The sequence below is a fragment of the Hyperolius riggenbachi genome, chromosome 9 (assembly GCF_040937935.1).
Source record: "Hyperolius riggenbachi isolate aHypRig1 chromosome 9, aHypRig1.pri, whole genome shotgun sequence".
Lineage (NCBI taxonomy): Eukaryota > Metazoa > Chordata > Amphibia > Anura > Hyperoliidae > Hyperolius > Hyperolius riggenbachi.
The window spans coordinates 233513543-233534858 of record NC_090654.1 but is presented as its reverse complement, the minus strand read 5'-3'; the positions used below and the strand labels follow the sequence as shown (position 1 = coordinate 233534858).

Sequence of the window (21316 nt, the reverse complement as noted above, 5' to 3'; positions counted from 1 at the left end):
TCTTTATTAAAATAGGTCTTCAGGTTTAAAGGACAACTGAAGTGAGAAGAATATGGAGGCTGCCATATTTATTTCCTTCTAAACAATACCAGTTGCCTGCCTGGCAGCCCTCTGATCTATTTGGCTGCAATAGTGTCTGAATAATGCCAGAAACAAGCCTAGCGACCATCAGATTCCATAATTTATATTGAATCTGATGAAAATTGAACAATTCGACCAATTTCAGATGGAAATTGTTTGCATGTATAAATCGAACATGCTGGAACATCTTGGGTGTGCGGTGGTAACAGCATGCAATAATCGCAAACGACGATGCTGACCTCCCTAATGTATTATGATGTTGCCCACCTGTTGCCCGTGCAGCTATACTTTACCTGTCATGCCATTCGCACTAATTGTCCAGGGCCCAGGCACTATTTCCGTCATTCAGGCCCCACCCACTACTACTACGCATATAGCACATGGAGCATGTGTGTGACGTCACGCATGCGCCCCATGTGCTATAATGCCAGCAACCACCCGGGGAGGGCAGAAATGCGGAAGTACGAGGACACCCAGCATGAATGGTGGCATGTAAAGTATAACTGCACAGGCACTGGGGATGACATAAAACATCAGGGGGACAGTGGCTGGGGGCGGCGAGGAGATTTTATGCTGAAATCGTGAATCGGGCTGCCGTTGATGTTGGCCAACAGATCATTCTCTGGTCAGATTTGAAAAGAGAGAGATCTGTCTCATGGTCGATTGGCCACCAAAATCGCTAGATGTATGGCTACCTTAAAATGCTAAAAAGGATAAATCTGGTTGTCTTGAGTTAAAGCATACCGCCGCAGTTCGAGACACTTTGTTAATTATGCCTACGAGTCTGGTCTGAATCGTTGGTTTAGAGAGAGCCTATCGGAGGAAAAGGAGCCTTCAGCCATTTTTATCAGCGCAGAGCAATCTGGATACACCGTGTCACTTCGGTGATCAGATTAACCTCTTGACATGTACTACACAATGATTGCTGGTAAATTCATTTTCACCGTGTCGCTTGATCCTAGCTGAACAAAAGCCTGCCACTCTAATCTCACATGGACCTCATATGCAGCTATGCTCCTAAAAGGCTATGGGGAATTACTGAAGCTATCAACATTCTTTTTATAGAAGAAAAAAATATATTTTGCAGTGTGTTACGCAACAAACCACAGGCTCCCCCTCCCCTTTACCATGCTGCCTTATAGCTGTTCTAATAAGAGAAGCAATTTTCTACTCCAGAGTGCTTCGCCTCTCATGCAGTCAGGGGCGGCCTACAGCAGGAAGCCTGGCCACTAGCTGCAGTGGGTCAGAAAGGCCGAGCAGGCAAAGTAACACTGTATTAAAGGCTAGTCCGCCCACAATTGATTTAAGTACTTAGTAGATGCTGGAGAGTTAATCTCCAAACACATTTTAGATTTCTGTTTCCTGAATGCTTCATGCCTACATGGTTCAGGTGTAAAGTGGGGTGCGAAAGTTTGGGCAACCTTGTTAATTATCATGATTTTCCTGTATAAATTGTTGGCTGTTACGATAAAAGTTAAATATATCATATAGGAGACACACACAGTGATATTTGAGAAGTGAAATTAAGTTTATTGGATTTACAGAAAGTGCGCAATAATTGTTTAACCACTTCAGCCTTCAGTCGTTTTCACTTTATGCATCCAAGCTATTTTCACCTCCCATTCATTAGCCTATAACGTTATCACTACTTATCACAATGAACTGATCTATATCTTGTTTTTTCCGCCACCAATTAGGCTTTCTTTGGGTGGTACATTTTGCTAAGAGCCACTTTACTGTAAATGCATTTTAACAGGAAGAATAAGAAAAAAACGGAAAAATTTCATTATTTCTTAGTTTTCAGCCATTATAGTTTTAAAATAATACATGCCTCCATAATTAAAACTCATGTATTGTATTTGCCCATATGTCCCGGTTATTACACCGTTAAAATTATGTCCCTATCACAATGTATGGACAATATTTTATTTGGAAATAAAGGTGCATTTTTTCCGTTTTGCATCTATCACTATTTACAAGTTTAAAATAAATAAAAAAATTAGAAATATTTTATCTTTACATTGATATTTAAAAAGTTCAGACCCTTAGGTAAATATTTACATGTTTTTTTTTATTGAGTCTTGAGTTTTATTATTTTCACTTGTAGTTGTAGTTTTACTTTTTGCCACAAGATGGTGGCCATGAGTTTGTTTACATGACGTTACTCTAAGCGTAACATACGCTTATAGCGACGTATGGGGGACGTTACAGCCAGAAAAAGCACAGCTTCCGAGAGAAGCTGTCGCTTTTTCAGCGGGGGAGAGGAATCCGTGATCGGGCACCATAGCCCGATTCACTGATTGCCAGGCTAACGAACCGCGGCCGGGAGCGCGCGTGCATGCGCGCGATCGGCCGCGGGAGCGCGCGGACGCGCACATGGCCTCCTGCTACTACGTCCAGGAGGCCAAAGTAGTTAAAAAAATTGCTTAAAAAAATAAATGAAATCAATATTTAGTAGATCCTCCTTTTGCAGAAAATACAGCCTCTAAATGCTTCCTGTAGGTTAAAATGAGAGTCTGGATTCTGGTTAAAGAGGTATTTAGGACCTGTCCTCTTTACAAAACATCTCTGGTTCCTTCAGGTTTGATGGCTTCCGAGCATGGACAGCTCTTTTTAGCTCACACCACAGATTTTCAATTATGTTCAGTCTGGTTGCTGAGATGGCCATTCCAGAACAATGTACTTGTTCCTCTGCATGAATGCCTTAGTGGATTTTGAACAGTGTTTAGGGTTGTTGTCTTGTTGAAAGATCCAGTCTCAAGACAGCTTCAGCTTTGTCACTGATTCATGGACATTGCTCTCCAGAATTTGCTGATACTGAGTGGAATCCATGCGTCCCTCAACTTTGACAAGATTCCCAGTCCCTGCACTGGCCACACAGCCCCACAGCATGGTAGAAACACCACCATATTTTACTGTAGGTAGCAGGTGTTGGAATTCTGTGATATTTATCCTCCATGCGTAATGCCCCGTGTTATGCCCAAATAACTCAATTTTAGTTTCATCAGTCCACAGCACCTTATTCCAAAATGAAGCTGGCTCGTCCAAATGTGCTTTAGCATACCTTTAGTGGCTCTGTTTGTACTGTGGGCGGAGAAAAGTCTTCCTCTGTATCACTCTCGCATACAGCATCTCCTTGTGTAAAGTGTGCCGAATGGTTGAACGATGCACAGTGACTCCATCTGCAGCAAGGTGATGTTGTAGGTCTTTGGTGCTGGTCTGTGGGTTGACTCTGACTGTTCTCACCATTCGTCGCTTTTGTCTATCCAAGATTTTTCTTGATCTGCAACTTTGAGCCTTAAAGTGAATGTTTACCGTATAAAAAAAGAAAAAGTCAGATACTCACCTAAGGAGAGGGAAGGCTCGGTCCTAATGAGCCTTCCCTCTCCTCTCCCGGTGTCCGCTCCCGCGCAGGATCCCCCGTGGCAGTATTCGACCACTTCGGTCAAATACTGCCACTTCCGCATGCCGAAGGGAGCTTTCGGAAGCCTTCGGGAGCACTCGGGCTCCCGATGACGCGGCCGCTCCATACTACGCATGCGCGAGCGCCCTCTATGACGCGCTTGCGCATACGTAGTATGGAGCGGCCCATCTTCGGAAGCCCGAGTGCTCCCGAAGACCTCCGAAGTCCCTGCGGCGGCGGACGCGAACAGGGGAGCCAGCGCAGCACCGAGGGCACCGGGAGAGGAGAGGGAAGGCTCATTAGGACCGAGCCTTCCCTCTCCTTAGGTGCGTATCTGACTTTTTCTTTTTTAAACGGTACCCATTGGCTTTAACTTGAACTGAGCCTGTGGCCTTCCATTTCCTCAATGTGTTCCTATCTGTGGAAACAGATAGCTGAAATCTCTAAGAAAGCTTTCTGTATCCTTCCCCTAAACCATGATGGTGAACAATCTTTGTCTTCAGGTCATTTGAGAGTTGTTTTGAGATCCCAATGTTGCTTTTCTTCAGAGAAAATTCAAAGAGGAGGGAAACTTACAATTGACCCCCTTAAATACTGTTTCTCACAATTGGATTCGCCTGTGTATGTAGATCAGGGGTCACTGAGCTTACCAAGCCAATTTGAGTTCCAATAAATAGTTCTAAAGGTTTTGGAATCAATAAAATGACAACAGTGCCCAAATTTATACACCTGCCTAATTTTATTTAAACAATTATTGCACACTTTCTGTGAATTTAATAAACTTCATTTCACTTCTCAAATATCACTGCGTGTGTCTCCTATATGATATATTTAATTGACATTCTTTATCGTAACAACCAGCGATTTATATACGAAAATCAGAATGATTAACAAGGTTGCCCAAACTTTCACATCCCACTGTATGACCAGGCTGAAAAGCCACCTGTTTAGCCTGGAATTCCCAGGCTTATAGAGTTCTTCCTCTGTACCACAATTTGCCAATTAACCAATTACTGGTCTGAGCCATGTTTATACGCTTTGAGTCCTATGGGACCTATGTTGTATCTCAATCATTATACAAACCTGCTGCTCAGATCCCCTTAAGGGCCCTATTCCAGTAAGACACACAATCACAATCACAAATGGGCTGTGAATGGTTTCTTTGTATTTTCCACTACCGCAATTCTGCTGCGATCCGACAATTGGGGAATCACTACCAAAAGCTAATCTTTACAGAGACTACCAAATAAAATAAAAATATGTTATTACATACCTCCCAACTTTTTGAGATGAGAAAGAGGGACACTTAAGCCACACACCTGACACACCCATAACCACGTCCCCGTCACACCCCCTAGTCACGCATACCATAAAGATGTCATAAGAAAAATATGTTGTTTTATAATTCAAACCACACTGTTCCTTTCTATCCTGGTTCATTTTCCTTCATAGTAACATTTTAAAATGAGTAATATATCAATTTAAAGGATGATAATCAGGTTTACAGTCAATAAAACACATTTTTTTTAGTAGAGAAATATATATATTTACATAGAAAGAGGGACAAAGTCCTGAAAGAGGGACACATGAGGAGGAAAGAGGGACAGGGCTCCCAAAGAGGGACTGTCCCTCCAAAAGAGGGACAGTTGGGAGCTATGGTTATTATGCAAATAAAAGACAAGACGAAACAAAACAATTACATAGCACTAATTTCCTGGTGGACTCAAGGTGCTAGAGCGGCAGCCACTAGGCCCTGCTCTACAAGCAGTAGCAGTGCAGGGTGTCTTGCCCAAGGTCTCCTCACTGAATAGATGCTGGCTTACTGAACAGGAAGAGCTGAAGTTCAAACCCTGGTCTCCTGTGTCAGAGGCAGAGCCCTTAACCAGCACACTATCCAGCCACTGCAGGTAAAAATACACAACTTAAGCTGTTTTTGTATGCTACAAGTGCAATAACACAGCTTCATTCATCATTCTGACTGGAGAGTAGGAGCATAACTAGAGGGGAGCAGCCCCTGTGATCGATGGTTGGCCCAGAGCTGTGGGTGGCCCCATCTACTAACCTTCCCTTCTTCCGATACAGGGGACTATACTACAGATAAGCTCTTTTTGTGACTACACTTGTTATGGGTGTGAAGATCATGATGGCAACACTGGTTTTATGACCATTGTGGGATGGGCCCCAAGGCCTTGAAGGGCACTAAGGAGAGGCAAGGGAAGTGGTGTGAACATTGGGGGGCCCCAACAAAGTTTTACTGGGGGCCCCCATGAATTGTAGTCTTGCTATTGCTGTAGAGAAAAGGACAGAGCTACAGAGGAAGGGAAAGTTCCCATGTTCTATTCTTGCAGGCAGTTTTCTGCTTCCTGCTAATACTGCAGGATGGAGCACTGACTTAGGAACCTTTTCATCTGAAAATGATGGATGGCATTGCAAACGTGATGCGATCCAGGTTTTCTCTTTTTACAAGTGATTATTGTGCATTCAGATGGTTTATGCTGTGCACATGTGTTACAATTTCTGGTGGAAAATAACATTTTTAATTGGTATATTGCAAGAAAATGGCATAGCTATGTGATTTTCTTAGGCTCCCATAGACTTAGCCAAAACACAAATTGAAGAAAGATGTAATGCATTTGCGTTTGGTTATTAATTGAATCGTGCCAGTGGGAAAAGGGCACCACAATTATTGTGTTATTCATAGTGCCCTTGCCATCGGCAAATCTCAAGTGTTCCAAACACCAGATTGAAATGCGCCCAGTAGAAAAGGAATGAAGGAGCATGAAAGCGGGTGCAGAGGTGTGCCAGGACCTCAACCCCCATGTCCCAGGAGGTACACCAAATCCACTTGTAAGCAAACAGGTTGGCACCACCAGAAGTCTTCAAGCTCTTTTATTGCATGTAAAAAACATCTGCGAAACATACCACTCTTTTGGGCTGTATAACCCTTTCTTAAACTACGCTCCTGGGTGCCTCTTACACCCCTTTGTTCTCATTTCCCTCCTTGTGAGGGTTAAGTCTGGTCACCACGTGGCTGATGCCCTACTGCTTTTTTCAATAGTATGACCATCACCACAACTCTCTGAGTACACGAGTGGCGTTGGGTTTGTACATCTCCATCTGCTTCCATTGGTTGGTTGCTCCCTGTGCAACCTCCCTTTGTTAGTACTGAGTATTCATTTCGCCTTATTTCCTGTAAAGCATAGCGTAGATGCCGCCACAACAGGGTGCGGTATGGCGGCTATCTCCGCGTCTCAGCCGGCGGTTTCCACCGCGCGGGTACATGATGGAGTTGTGCCTGAGACTATGGTGAATACGGGGGAGGCCGCCGCAGCGCTGAGCGGCATGGCGGCTGTCTCCACATCTCAGCCAGCGGCCTCCGCCGCGCTGTTACATGATGGAACTTTGCCTGGTCCCTCAGTCGCACATAGACTGAGGTCTACGCGCGCACGCACAGACAGGACCTTTATGCAAGCAGAAGGGGAGTCAGCTGATCAGCCGGTCAGCTGACTCCAACACTGATCCTGATTGGCTGAGTGACTGGGGCGGCATTAAGGATCGCTCCCAGTATATATAGGACATGCCTGTCAGTTGTTCCTCATCTGCTGTTGCATATGCTACGTGTTAGCACTCAGACACTTAGTCAGATCCGAAAGTGTGCTAGAACCAGCAGGAGCTGGGGATCCACACTTAGCCAGATTCTGTTGATAGCTTAAAGTACTAATTGAATTGTATTATTTGTTATGACCCTCTGCTAGCCTTGACTACTCTTCTGTCTTTTGATTCTGTGCCTTTGCCTATCTGATCTAGTTGCCAACTTAGCTTATACCTCACTCTGATTCAGTCTTCTGCCTTTGTACTGTATCTGTCCGTGTGTTGCCGAACCTGCTTGTCTGACTCTTCTGCCCTCATCAGTGAGCTTAGCCCAGGTGAGGGATTCTCTGTTTAGTAATTACCTGCTCCTCAGGTAGATAGCTGCAGTATAGTCTGAATCACCTGCTCCTCAGGTAGATAGCTGCAGTACAGTCTTAATCACCTGCTCCTAAGGTGACTAGCTACTACGGTACTGTCTGGATCTCTTCCCCTCAGGTGATCACCTTCTGCAGTACAGTCTGAATCACTCGCTCCACGAGTGATCAGTATACATTGTCTTACTGTGCATCACCCGCTCCTCGGGTGAACCTATCACTAACTCATCTGTGTCTCCAGCCTGCTGGATTACTGATTACAGTGTTCTTTAGAGATACCTCCTTCTACCAGCTCCTCTGGGATAGTGGGTTTCTCTATCTATATTTACTGTTGCACCAAACACTTATCTTACACCTGGGTGTCCTGTGTCTGGCTATACTAGCATTATTGGTGATTCTGCAGATCACCACATAATCAGGTATATCATCTATATTATTGGTGATACTGCAGATCACCAATAATCAGAATATCTGTTCTTGCTGACACCGATCGTTACATTTCCATTTTGTGACATACTACACCAGTGTTTCTCAAACCTGCCCTCCTGACTCCTCAATGGTGCATGTTTTTCAGACAACCCCAGCTATGCACAGGTGGAGTAATTAGTGCCTTAGCTAGGTGGATTCCATGTAACTGAGACACTTATTGCCTCACCTGTTCATAGGTGAGACTGCCTGGAAAGCTTGCACCATTGGGGAGTCATGAGGACAGGTTTGAGAAACACCATACTACACCATTTGGGCTCCTGTTGTTTCTGTATTTTCTTTCTAGGATGCATGGCTCACCCTTCCACACAGTTCTTCCTTTGCCTACCCTTGGTTGACCTCACAGCCTGGAAGCCCATAATCTTCACACTTATAACAAGTGTAGCCAAAAAACACCTGATCTGCAGTATTGTCCCTCCTGTATCAGAGGGCCTCCTCACAGTTTTGCCCCCCCCCCCCCCTGCAGTTGCAGGGCCTGTTCGCCTGTAGTTATGCCCCTGAACAAGGGACTTTTTCCTAAAAATGTGCTAAAAATTAAAAGTCACTATTTGCTGCAGTGCTAAATAGATTTCGCTTGAAAAGGTAGCTCATTTCTAATTAGCAATCGATTTACCATATTTTTCATTATAATGGCATTCTTGCAAAGTACGTTTTGAAGTTGGGAGGAATGTAAAAAAAAAGTTCAAAAGTACATGTCATTCCACTTTTTAATAATCTGCTCTTGCTCTTTGCTGTGCTCGACGAGTCCTCTCTCCTCTCAATAGACGTTTTAATGAGTAAGGCTAGCCTCACAGATCCTTGTCGCACTTCTGTCTTATTCCTTTGAACCAGCTTTATTCACAATGGCATTGATTTCTAAACACTGTCTATATTTTTTGTGTGTGTGGCAGTAACTATTTCAGAAATGATTTTCACCATGGTTGCAGTCTCCAGCTCCTATGCTGAGTTCATTAGGCAAAGACACTTTTCTGTCTCTGTGCATTGCTGAAAGTCATTTTAAAGAGTTTTTTGTAAGCCAACTATTAAAGCGTTGTCAATTGTTAAAGAGACTCTGTAACAACATTTTCAGCCTTATTTCGTCTATCCTATAAGTTCCTATACCTGTTCTAATGTGGTCTGGATTACTGAAGTCTTTTCTAGTTGCACTGTCTCTGTAATATATCTAATCTTCTTTCCTTTGTCAAGCTTTGTCGACCCAGGGAGGAATGCACTGCCTCTGCTGTGATAGTGAGAAGTTATGCACGTACCCTGCAGGCTCTGTGTGTGTGCTGTGTGTATGAGTCACAGGCAAGGTCTCTGCTCACAGCCAGCGTGTCTGCAGCTCATGGAGCTGTGACCTTGTGAACAGCTGTGAGTGCAGAAAGATCAGTTCAAAGCCCAGACAAGCAGCTAAGGCAACAAGTGGCAGTAACATTCCAGCAGTCAAGTCAGGCTTGAGAGGAGCCTGACTTGACTGCAGCCAAGTAAGCAGCGGGGAGCGCCAAAAATATCACAGAGGGGGCTAGAAGAAGACAACAAACAGGCTGGTACGTTTATTTATGTACGATTTTCACAGTACAGATTCTCTTTAATGCATTGTCAGCTCTTTGACATGTCCTTTTTGTAAGATAATTCTCAAAAAATCAGGGACAAATAGACAATATCCTTTGGGTATTGCTACTGTATATTACACAAACTGCTATTTGATTGTTCCGGTCATGTCTTGGGATAGGCAGTTAGCATGGGCATAGCTACCAAGTGGGCAACCCATGCATGTACGGGGGGGGGGGTGAGGGCAAGGCTGTGAGGGCGCACACTCCCTTCCTCTAGTACAGCTACCTAGAGATTGGCCAAAGTAAATGTACCATTCATTTTTTTCCTCTTGTAGCCACTGTCCCCCTCCACATACCTTGAAAATTTGGTGTTTCTAGCATGTAAGGGAGCTTTGCTATTAACCGCTAAAGTCAGCGGGCAATTCCACTGCCATTTAAGTCTAAGGAGATTCTCAGATTCACACATTTTTGTGGAGATCACATTGGAAATTCGCGAACCCAAAATTTGATATTTGTCCCATCACTACAGCTACCACCCGTGACAAGGCTATACAAAGTGGTAGAGAGAACCAGATAGTGTTTAACCAGTTGAGGACCACGGGCTTAAATGCCCCTAAAGACCAGACCATTTTTTGCAAAATAGGCCACTGCAGCTTTAAGGCCTCACTGCAGGGCCATACAACTCAGCACACAAGTGATCGCCCCCCACGCGCACACACATCTTTTCTGCCCACCAACAGAATTTTCTGTTGGTGGGCAATGATCTCACCAAGGATGTTTTTATATATATATATATATATATATATATATATATATATATATATATATATATTTATATATAATTTTTAGTTTTTTATTTTTTTGAATAAATATACCTTTTTTAAATTATTTTACTAACCCTTCCTCCCTCCCACCCACAGCCAGCCAATCAGTGCGATTGGCTGTCATAGGCTTCAGCCTATGACAGCAGATCACCTTTGTCTTCCCCAGGGGGACAGCCGAGCCGTGTCACATGGCTGTCCCCAGTACAGCGATGCCATAGAACGCAGCGCTGTATAGACTAATTAGATGGTTTCGCCGTCTAACAGTCTCCTAGCAGCAATTGCCGCTGGGAGGCTGATGACGGAGCAGAGCTCCGTCATTCAAGCAGGGATGTGAGCATCAGCACGCGCGATCCCCTGCAAAACAGGCCCGTAGGACTTTACTCCAATCGGCATTAGGCGATCCTGGGTCTGCCGCCGCGACCACGCCCCTCAGCGGGACACGGTCGGCTAGAGGTTATTTGTTATATGTCTCAGCACACAACACTGTCCCTTTTTTCCTACCTGCTTTGCTTTTCGGGTCTCCTCTTACTGCATCCATTTTGAAAGTGCTTCTGTTACATGATTCAAGTGTCAACTGCTGGGGAGGGATTGTGAAAAGAGTTGGATGGAGTAAGTGCAAAAACAATGCTTTTATTCATGGGCGAAACAATATTCCCTACAAACTCCGTGACCATGGGGAGGCAGGGCATTGAGCTAAGAGGTCCTGTCACGCTCTCTCCCTCCCTTATGCACATACTTATGTCACCAGTAGGGATGATTGGAAAGAGAAAATTACGTTCCGCCGGAATTAGCGGATTCCGCCAGCGCTAAATTCCGTAGCTATGATATTTCCGCCGGATTTTTGCTAAATTCCGCGGAATTCCGTATTCCGGTGGAAAAATTAAAGTAAACGCAAATGAAACCTTGTTTATGCTAACTGGTAGCCCATAGCACCTGTTGGCTGTTACCCTTTCTTCTTCCTCCTCCTCCTCCTCTTCCGGAAGGGTAGAGGTTCCTCCGGAGGAGGATCTTGTCTTCCAGGGAATTGTAGGATGTCAAAAGCCAGGAATCGAACCCAGGTCTAGTGCTTGGAAGGCAGCTCTCCTCACCGCTATACCACCACCAACACTACATGCTGAAGCCAGCCTAGCATGTACCATTGTGATATATCCAAGAGAAAAATGAGGTGGCTTAGAGATTTGTAGGATGTCAAAAGCCAACTCACATACATTGGCCAGGAATCAAAGCCAAGCCTACCGCTTGTAAGGCAGCTATCCACACCATTATACCACCAACGCTACACACTACAATGCTACATGCTGAAGCCAGCCTAGCATGTACCATTGTGATATATCCAAGAGAAAAATGAGCTTGCTTAGGGAGCTGGCTTTTGACATGCTACATTTCCCTAAGTAAGCACATTTTTCTCTTGGGTATATCACAATGGTACATGCTAGGCATGGCTTCAGCATATAGCATTGAAGTGCATAGTGTTGGTGGTATAATGGTGAGGATAGCTGCCTTTCAAGCGGTAGGCCTGGGTTCGATTCCCGGCCAATGTATGTGAGCTGGCTTTTGACATGCTACAATTCCCTAAGTAAGCACATTTTTCTCTTGGATATATCACAATGGTACATGCTAGGCTGGCTTCAGCATGTAGCATTGTAGTGTGTAGCGTTGGTGGTATAATGGTGTGGATAGCTGCCTTCCAAGCGGTAGGCCTAGATTCGATTCCTGGCCAATGTATGTGAGCTGGCTTTTGATATCCTACAAATCCCTAAGCAAGCTCATTTTTCTCTTGGATATATCACAATGGTACATGCTAGGCTGGTTTCAGCATGTAGTGTTGGTGGTGGTATAGCGGTGAGGAGAGCTGCCTTCCAAGCACTAGACCTGGGTTCGACTCCTGGCCAATGTATGTGAGCTGGCTTTTGACATCCTACAATTCCCTGGAAGACTATCCTCCTCCGGAGGAAGAGAAGGAAGGGAGGAGGGAAGGTAAGTCTGGCCAGCAGAAAATCTCGTTTTTAGAGAGGTAGAAATCCGTTTGGTGGCAAAAAAAATTTGCAATCCGCAGAATTCCAAATTTTTCAGTGGAAATTCCACCATAGCGCTATAGCAATTCCGTTCCATCGCAACAGAACCGGAATCACCAAATTCCGTCCGGAATCGCAGAAATCTTAATTCCGCGGAATCCAGCGACCATCCTTAGTCACCAGGGCTTTTCTCCCTCCTGTTCACTCTGAAGAGTGTCAGTGTGCACCAGCGTTCCACTGTAAGACTACATTGGAGCCATGCAGAGGAAAGCAGGTGCACGCTGACATGCTGGGTGAAGTGAAGGGAGCAGAGCAGCAGCGACTTAAGTGCATGCACTCTGCACCGCTCTCCTTGAGGGTGTCATCATGGGCATAACTACAAATCATGGCTCCCCTCCAACAAAACTTTGACGGGGCCCCCTTAACGTTCACAACCCTTCCCTTGCCACTCTTTGGTGACCCTCAAAGTCTGAGGGCAAATCTTACAGGGGTGATAAAACAAGTGCGACCATCAGGATCTTCACATCTAAAACATGTGTAAATACACTTGATCTAGAGTATTGGGGGGGGGGGGGGGGGGATTAGTAGTTGGGGGCTCCTTCACACCTCTGTAGTTATGCCTCCCTGGAGGTCATGGAGGCAGGCCACACAGGGGCAGGTTTTCTTAAGCATGGGGTTCCATTAAGTTTATGCACAGGGTTCCCATGCCACCCTAGTGATGGAGCAGTGCTTTTCGGGGCTGCTAGATTTGGGCGCAGCCAGCGTCACCATAGACTATAATGGGAATCAGTCTATAGCGGCGCTCAGTAACGTCGGCGCCATCAGAAGACGGAGCCGAGGTTGCTTAAAAATCATAATAATTCGGCCTCCAGCAATAGCTGGAAGCCGAATTATTTCATTCCCTACCATCAATGGCGGCCTGGAGGGGAACTAGTAATTAAAATGGCCCAGACTTGTGCAGAAGCAGGATCAGCCATATACCGGCTGTATCCTGCGCCCAAGTCTACCGGCACCGATTTCAAATGTACTCCCCTAGTGATGTCTCTGCTCTTATTTGTCAGCTGTTCATTGCAAATGGTTAGTGATCTGGTGTGCCGGATTGCTAAGTCACATCGTTGGATACCAGCACACATGCACTTAATTCTCAGCTGAGACCTCACTGAACTTACATCCTCCGCAAGCTTTTTCTAGCATGTTTGGGAGTTTTTACCCTTTATCTTTATGATTTAGTTCTTACACCGTATTTGTAAATGTTTTCTTATAAACAGTGTTAGAGGGGAGAGAGGTTGTTGTCAACAACAAAAACTATTATGATTTTTATTATTTCATAGCCTATACACATAGGAGATAAAGGATGATGGAGTTTCATTGAAAGTGCTTCCTTTTTATACTGTATGAACTTTTTAAGAGCTTTTTTTGTTGTTCTGTCGAATGTAACCTTTGTTAATTCATAGCTGAAGGAAGCCTTTAACACTGTACAAAGCCAGTGATCTTCTAATGTATCCAAAGACATCTTTAGAAAATGTGTTATAAAGCATACAAAGGCACACAAAAACCTAATACTTATAGGGCTAACCTCACTTTGTATAAAAATTCTTCTATATCCAAAAGCTTGTTTGTTGTACTTGGAGCTGAGTCTTAGTGGTTGGACCTCTAGCCTGCCATAGACAAGTCGGTTTTTCCATTCAGTCAAACAGTTTTTTTCTAGATACTTTTACAAATGGACTGCAAATAATTTTTTGAAATTTTGAATTCCATAGATCAAAAGTGTTCAATATCAAGTATAGAGTACATTGCAATCGAAAGAACCCTGATTGGTCAAGATAGACAGAATATTTCTATCGTTTATGCAAGATCTGATGGTTTTTTTATGCTTTTTTGATAGATTCCAGTTCGATTGAATCTAGAGCTTGCGTACATATGGCCAGGGCCGGATTTCTGGGAGGGCCACAAAGGCCCGGACCTTGGGCGGCAACTGGCTGAGGGGTGGCTGGACATGGAAGAGGGATTGCTGCAAATGGAATACAGAGGCTGCAAATAAGGAGCAACAGATAGAAATTGCAGCTGAAGGGATTTGTATATAAGTAAAAGAGGCAGCTCGACATGAATGTTAGACATGGAAGAGGTGTCTGCACAGAAAATAGATGCAGGGTGCTGCACATGGAAGGCGAGCTGCAAGAAAGTTAGCCTAGGAGCACAAAAAGTACAAATGCATATGCCTCCCCCAATATGCATTACCCTTCACCACAGATTCAAATATCTGCTTGCTACCATGTGTCCTAAAGCGATTAGTTTTCAAATGATGGTTTAAAGGGAATGTCCAAGCCAAATACAAAAATGAGTTTCACTTACCTGGGGCTTCTACCAAAAAGTACAAAAAGTACAAATGCATATGCCTCCCCCAATATGCATTACCCTTCACCACAGATTCAAATATCTGCTTGCTACCATGTGTCCTAAAGCGATTAGTTTTCAAATGATGGCTTAAAGGGAATGTCCAAGCAAAATACAAAAATGAGTTTCACTTACCTGGGGCTTCTACCAGCCCCATGCAGCCATCCTGTGCCCTCGTAGTCACTCACTGCTGCTCCAGTCCCCCGCTGGCAGCTTGCCGACCTCGGAGGTCGGCGGAACGCATTGCGTACATTTTTACGCATTCCCGCTAGTGCAGGAACATTAACACATACATTTTTACGCATTACTGGTTCAATGCGTACAAATTTACGCATTCAAAAATTTACGTGTGTGTGTGTGTGTGTGCGTGTGCGTGCGTGCGTGCGTGCGTGTGTGTAAATTTTTTTTATTTTTTTTTAACTCTGAGGGAACACCAAAATTGGTTTACTATATCAGAAGAAGATTACTATATCAGAAATTAGTTTATAAGCTTGAACTCATTTACTGAGGATGTTGCTCCTTTTTGAGTTAAATGTATGTGATAGATAATATACAGTATAATATACCGTATTTTTCGGAATATAAGACGCACTTTTTCTCCCCCAAAAGTGGGGAGAAAAAGTCCCTGCGTCTTATAGTCCGAAGGTAGCAAAAAAAGTAGTATACACATTGCAAAAAACCATAAAGCGTTGCTTACTATTTCCCTCTGAGGGTCTCTGGTGGCGTAGAGCAAACCAAACGCACAATAATCTGCTACATTACACCGCTGCCCATGCCGCCAACCATCTGCCTCGATACCGCCAATGTGGCCGCCCGCAATGATCCCCGTGTTTCTTCCATGCCTGCTTTCAGAAACTGCAGCGGCTGTCCTCCATGTATCCCGGCCAGGGCTGATTGCAGTGGATGTCCTCATCGGCGGGGGGGGGGGGGGGGGGCAGGGCTAATTGCAGTGAATGTCCTCCATGTATCGCGGCAGGGGGCCAGTGCTAATTGCAGCGTATGTCCTCCTCGGCGGGGGGCCAGGGCTAATTCCAGCGGATGTCCTTCTCGGCGGGGGGCTAATTGCAGCGAATGTCGTCATTGGTGGGAGGCCAGGGCTAATTGCAGCGGCTGTAATTTTGTAAGTTCCTGCGCAGCGGCGGGGGGCGTGACAAAAGACGGGAGATTGTAGCGGTAGTTATGACTACCGATGCCTCAGTACTTCCTTCCACGCATGAGCGTCGCACGTCATGACGCTAGTAAACAAGGAAGTACTGAGGCATCGGTAGTCATAACTACCTCTACAATCTCCCGTCTTTTGTCACGCCCCCCGCCGTTGCGCAGGAACGTACAAAATGACAGCCACTGCAATTAGCTCTGGCCCCCCGCCGATGAGGACATTCGCTGCAATTAGCCCCCCGCCGAGGAGGACATCCGCTGCAATTAGCCCTGGCCCCCCGCCGATGAGGACATTCGCTGCAATTAGCACTGGCCCCCTGCCGCGATACATGGAGGACATTCACTGCAATTAGCCCTGGCTCCCCACCACAATACATGGAGGACAGCCGCTGAAATTAGTCCTGGATCGCTCCTCTTCTGGCCCCTCACCACAATACATGGAGGAGGACAGCTGCTGTAAGATGCCTGGATCGTGCCACTGCTTCCTTGCCACATCAAAGTCATCACAGCTCACATCAGAGGGACAGCTGGATAGGTGAGATCATACAAGTTGTAGGGTTTAGTTATTGTAACTGGTGATATAGATCGCTAAGCTGCGCTCACCATAAGTTCCTATTGTAATTGGTAGGGAGGCAGGGGTTAATTTAATGTAGGGTGTAGTGTCACTAGTGGGGCAGCAGAGGTGGATTAGTGTAGTGTAGTAACTGGTGGGGAAATCATGGACTAGTGTAATGTAGTGTAGTGTAGCGTAATGTAGTACACTACATTACGCTACACTACACTACATTACACTGGTGTAGTGTAGTGCAAGGTTACTGGTGGGGCGTCAGGCTTTAGTGTAGGGTACTTAGTTTAGCTGGTTGGGGCAGCAGGGGTAAGTGTAGCTGGGCATTGAAGCTTAGTTATTGTAGCTGGAGGGGACATCTTGGGGGAAAAAGGTCTACAAGACTCCCTTGTACCATGGATGCACCCAGGTTTAGTATATTTTTTTCCCCCCAGTTTTTTGTCCTCTAAACCTGGGTGCGTCTTATAGTCCGGAGCGTCTTATAGTCCGAAAAATACGGTAATAATACAAGTAGACCTAAGCCTGTTTAAAAACAGGCTCTAGGTCTGTGTGGAAAACTCCCCTCCCCACCCTGTGACCGCTGCCACCGTCGCACATTCAGCGCGCATCCACCCGCGCACACGCCCGCTCGCTCTCTCGGCCCCCTGACCCATCCTGCTTCCTGTGCCAAGGCTGTTCATGCACATGCGAAGTAGTGCAAAGCACAGACCCACACACACAAAGGGGCGCAGAGACACAGGTGAATTATTAGATAGGATATACTGGGCTTGATTCACTAAATCATGATAACGCATATCGCGGACACGCTAGCGTTTTTGCGCACAATTTTAAGTTTTGTGTGCATTTTCGCGTTTTCGCATGCAACTGCGAATTTGCGCCCGTGATTGCATGGTAAAATTTGCGATTGTGTGCGCAAATTCGTGTTTGCGCGTGAAAAACACAAAATTGCATGCAAAAAAGCTAGCTATATATATATATATATATGTATACATTCATTAATTGGGAGTCGTTTTTTTTTCTTTTCAGTGCTTCAGCAAGAAAGCACAGATATTGTCTAAGCTAGATCAAAATGCACAATGTTCAACTATGCAGGGATTTGCATGCAATAATCTTGTAACAGCTTGCACTGGAAGCAGGTACAATGCTTATAGTTTGCTTCTCTGTCCACATTTATGTGCAGCTTTGATGAAACTGTAGTATTGCAGCAATGCACAATTAAGTCAGAGATGATGCACTTGCCTCAGTAGTAAGGAACATAGGTCTCACCAGCTGGTGCTTTTGAGGCAACCCACACAGGCCCAGAGTAGTGTGCAGATCGTGACCAGGATCCAATTTTCTGCCAGCCCGCCCACCAACCATGGCTCATGGGTCTCTGACAGACGTATGACACATGCCCCGCCCACTTTCCACTATAGCCGGATACAGAATACCACAGAGTCTAAAAAACAGGCTTACTATAACAGAAGTTCTATTATGTCAGAGTTTATTATGCCAGGCATTACTCCCATATACTTATACTGGTGCTTGGCCGGGACCTGAACATTAGTTTGTTATACCTGAATGTTTACTAGTTTAGAGTTTACTATAACAAGATCATACATTTCTTTATACAAATCAGTACTTCAGATTTCTTTCACTGGGGCAGATAACATGTGAGCTGCTCCCATGGTCTGACAGACACTTGCAGACAGCTGTAAGGGTTTCTAAATATCACAGATATCACAGTTCGTAAATATCACAGATACAGAAAAACAACTCATCAGTGCACACACAAAATCTCCACAGATAGCCTACAAAAATCCAAATGTCACTCAAATATGACCAATGTGAGAACAAAATAGATACTGTGTATAGTTCACGCCATATTCCCCAAACTGTAAGGGCTGATCTATCATTATTATTTATATAGCACCAACATCGTCTGCAGCGCTGTACAGAGTATATATTGTCTTGTAACTTAACTGTCCCTAAGAAGGGCTCACATTTAATCCCTACGATAGCCATATGCATGTATTGTAGTCTAGAGCTAATTGGGGAAGCCAATTAACTTATCTGTATGTTTTTTGGGATCTTGGAGTAAACTGGAGTGCCCACGCAGAAACAGGGAGAATATACAAACTCCTTGCAGATGTTGACCTGGCTGGGATTTGAACTGGGGACTCAGTCAGCACTGCAAGGCGCGAACACTATCCACTACGCCACCGTGCTGCACTGAAAATTGCAAAGTCGCAATTAAATCGCAATCGCAGGACATGCAGCATTTTGGGAGTGTTTCCATTCTAATGAATTGTATAGGAGCACGGAAATGGCTCCCAAAATACAGTGGGGTGCGAAAGTTTGGGCAACCTTGTTAATCATCATGATTTTCCTGTATAAATCATTGGTTGTTCCAATAAAATGTCAGTTAAATATATCATATAGGAGACACACACAGTGATATTTCAGAACTGAAATGAAGTTTATTGGATTTACAGAAAGTGCGCAATAATTGTGCATAAATTTGGGCACTGTTGACATTTTATTGATTCTAAAACCTTTAGAACTATTTATTGGAATTCAAATTGGCTTGGTAAGCTCAGTGACCTCTGACCTACATAAACAGGTGAACCCAATTATGAGAAAGAATATTTAAGGTGGTCAATTATACGTTTTCCTTCTCTTTTAATTTTCTCTGAAGAGTAGCAACATGGGGGTCTCAAAACGACTCTCAAATGACCTGAAAACAAAGATTAAAACAGAGACAGAAATTAAGACAGAGGTGCCTGGCTCTTCTACTGACCACGTATACTATTGCTCTGTTGTTATTGCCTGATGAAGCGGGATCAAACCTGTGAAACGTGTTGCATATTTGGAGTTCATAAATAAAATATATTGACTGTCTTTACTACTGTCGTTGTGTGTCTACTTGGAGGAGGTAAGTCCACCACTACCTCCTCTATTTACCAAGAATTTGTTTTTTAAGCTCATTTAGCTTCCTTTTATCCTTTTGGCACCTCTGTTCTCCTGCATGAGAACAAAGATTGTTCACCATCATGGTTTAGGGGAAGGATACAGAAAGCTGTCTCAGATATTTCAGCTGTCTGTTTCTACAGTTAGGAACATATTGAGGAAATGGAAGACCACAGGCTCAGTTCAAGTTAAAGCTCGAAGTGGCAGACCAAGAAATATCTTGGATAAATAGAAGTGATGAATGGTGAGAACAGTCAGAGTCAACCCACAGACCAGCACCAAAGACCTACAACATCATCTTGCTGCAGATGGAGTCACTGTGCATCGTTCAACCATTCGGCGCACTTTACACAAGGAGATGCTGTATGCGAGACTGATGCAGAGGAAGCCTTTCCTCCTCCCACAGCACAAACAGAGCCGTTTAAGGTTTGCTAATAGGGCTGGTCGGAATGCCAATTTCCGATTCCACGGTAAATCCGCATTCCGTCATGTACCAATTACCAATTCCGCTACCAATTTCCGCATTCCAATGCGGAATTTCCGCCGGAATTCCGCCCAACTTTAACATCGATTTTCTCAAAAACTATAAGGTCTTTTTGAAAACTTTTTTGCATCTTGTTCAAAAGATTCTGTTTAATAAACCCTGAAAATGTGGTGTTTATAGGACTTACAGGGGCTTTGCTATTAACTGCTAAAGTCAGCAGCGTTTACTGTAATGTAAAATGCAGAAAACAGGCAGATGCAGATTCTCTGCATTTTACATTCCAGTAAAAATCCGCTGATTTTAGCGGTTAATAGCAAAGCCCCCTTAAGTCCTAGACACACCAAATTTTCAGGGTTTATCAAACAGAATCTTGTGAACAAGATGCAAAAAAAGTTTTCAAAAAGACCTTATAGTTTTTGAGAAAATCGATGTTAAAGTTGGGTGGAATTTCCGCGATTTCCGGCAGAAATTTCCACGATTTCCGGCGGAAATCCGCCTACGGCACTTGCATTACCAATTTCCGCATTCCAATGCGGAAATGCAATTTCCGATCGGAATTTCGGAAATTGCATTTCCGGGGAATCCGAATGAGCATCCCTATTTGCTAAGGCACATTTGGACAAGCCAGCTTCATTTTGGAATAAGGTGCTGTGGACTGATGAACCTAAAATTGGGTTATTTGGGCATAACAAGGGGCGTTCCGCATGGAGGAAAAACAACACAGCATTTCAAGAAAAACACCTGCTACCTACAGTAAAATATGGTGATGGTTCCATCATGCTGTGGGCTGTATGGCCAGTGCAGGGACTGGGAATCTTGTCAAAGTTGAGGGACGCATGGATTCCACTCAGTATCAGCAGATTCTGGAGACCAATGTCCAGGAATCAGTGACAAAGCTGAAACTGTCTCGGGGCTGGATCTTTCAACAAGACAATGACCCAAAACACTGCTCAAAATCCACTAAGGCATTCATGCAGAGGAACAAGTACAATGTTCTGGAATGGCCATCTCAGTCCCCAGACCTGAATATACTTGACAATCTGTGGTGTGAGGTAAAGAGAGCTGTCCATGCTCGGAAGCCATCACACCTGAATGAACTGGAGATGTTTTGTAAAGAGAAGGGGTCCAAAATACTTTCAAGCAGAATCCAGACTCTTGTTGGAACCTACAGGAAGCATTTAGCGGCTGTAATTTCTGCAAAAGGAGGATCTACTAAATATTGATTTAATTTCTTTTTTGTGGTGCCCAAATGTATGCACCTGCCTAATAATGTTTAAACAATTATTGCACAATTTCTGTAAATCCAATAAACCTCATTTCACTTCTCAAATATCACTGGGTGTGTCTCCTATATGATATATATAACTGACATTTTTTATTGTAACAACCAATGATTTATACAGGAAAATCATGACTATTAACAAGGTTTCCCAAACTTTCGCATCCCACTGCAGCTTGTG

General features: G+C 44.3%; 1 protein-coding gene across 3 annotated transcripts in view; it reads left to right on the top strand.

Moving 5' to 3' along the window:
* Positions 1 to 21316, top strand: part of MDGA2 (MAM domain containing glycosylphosphatidylinositol anchor 2) — a 1075710-nt gene that overhangs the window by 1033696 nt on the left and 20698 nt on the right. The window lies entirely within an intron of this gene.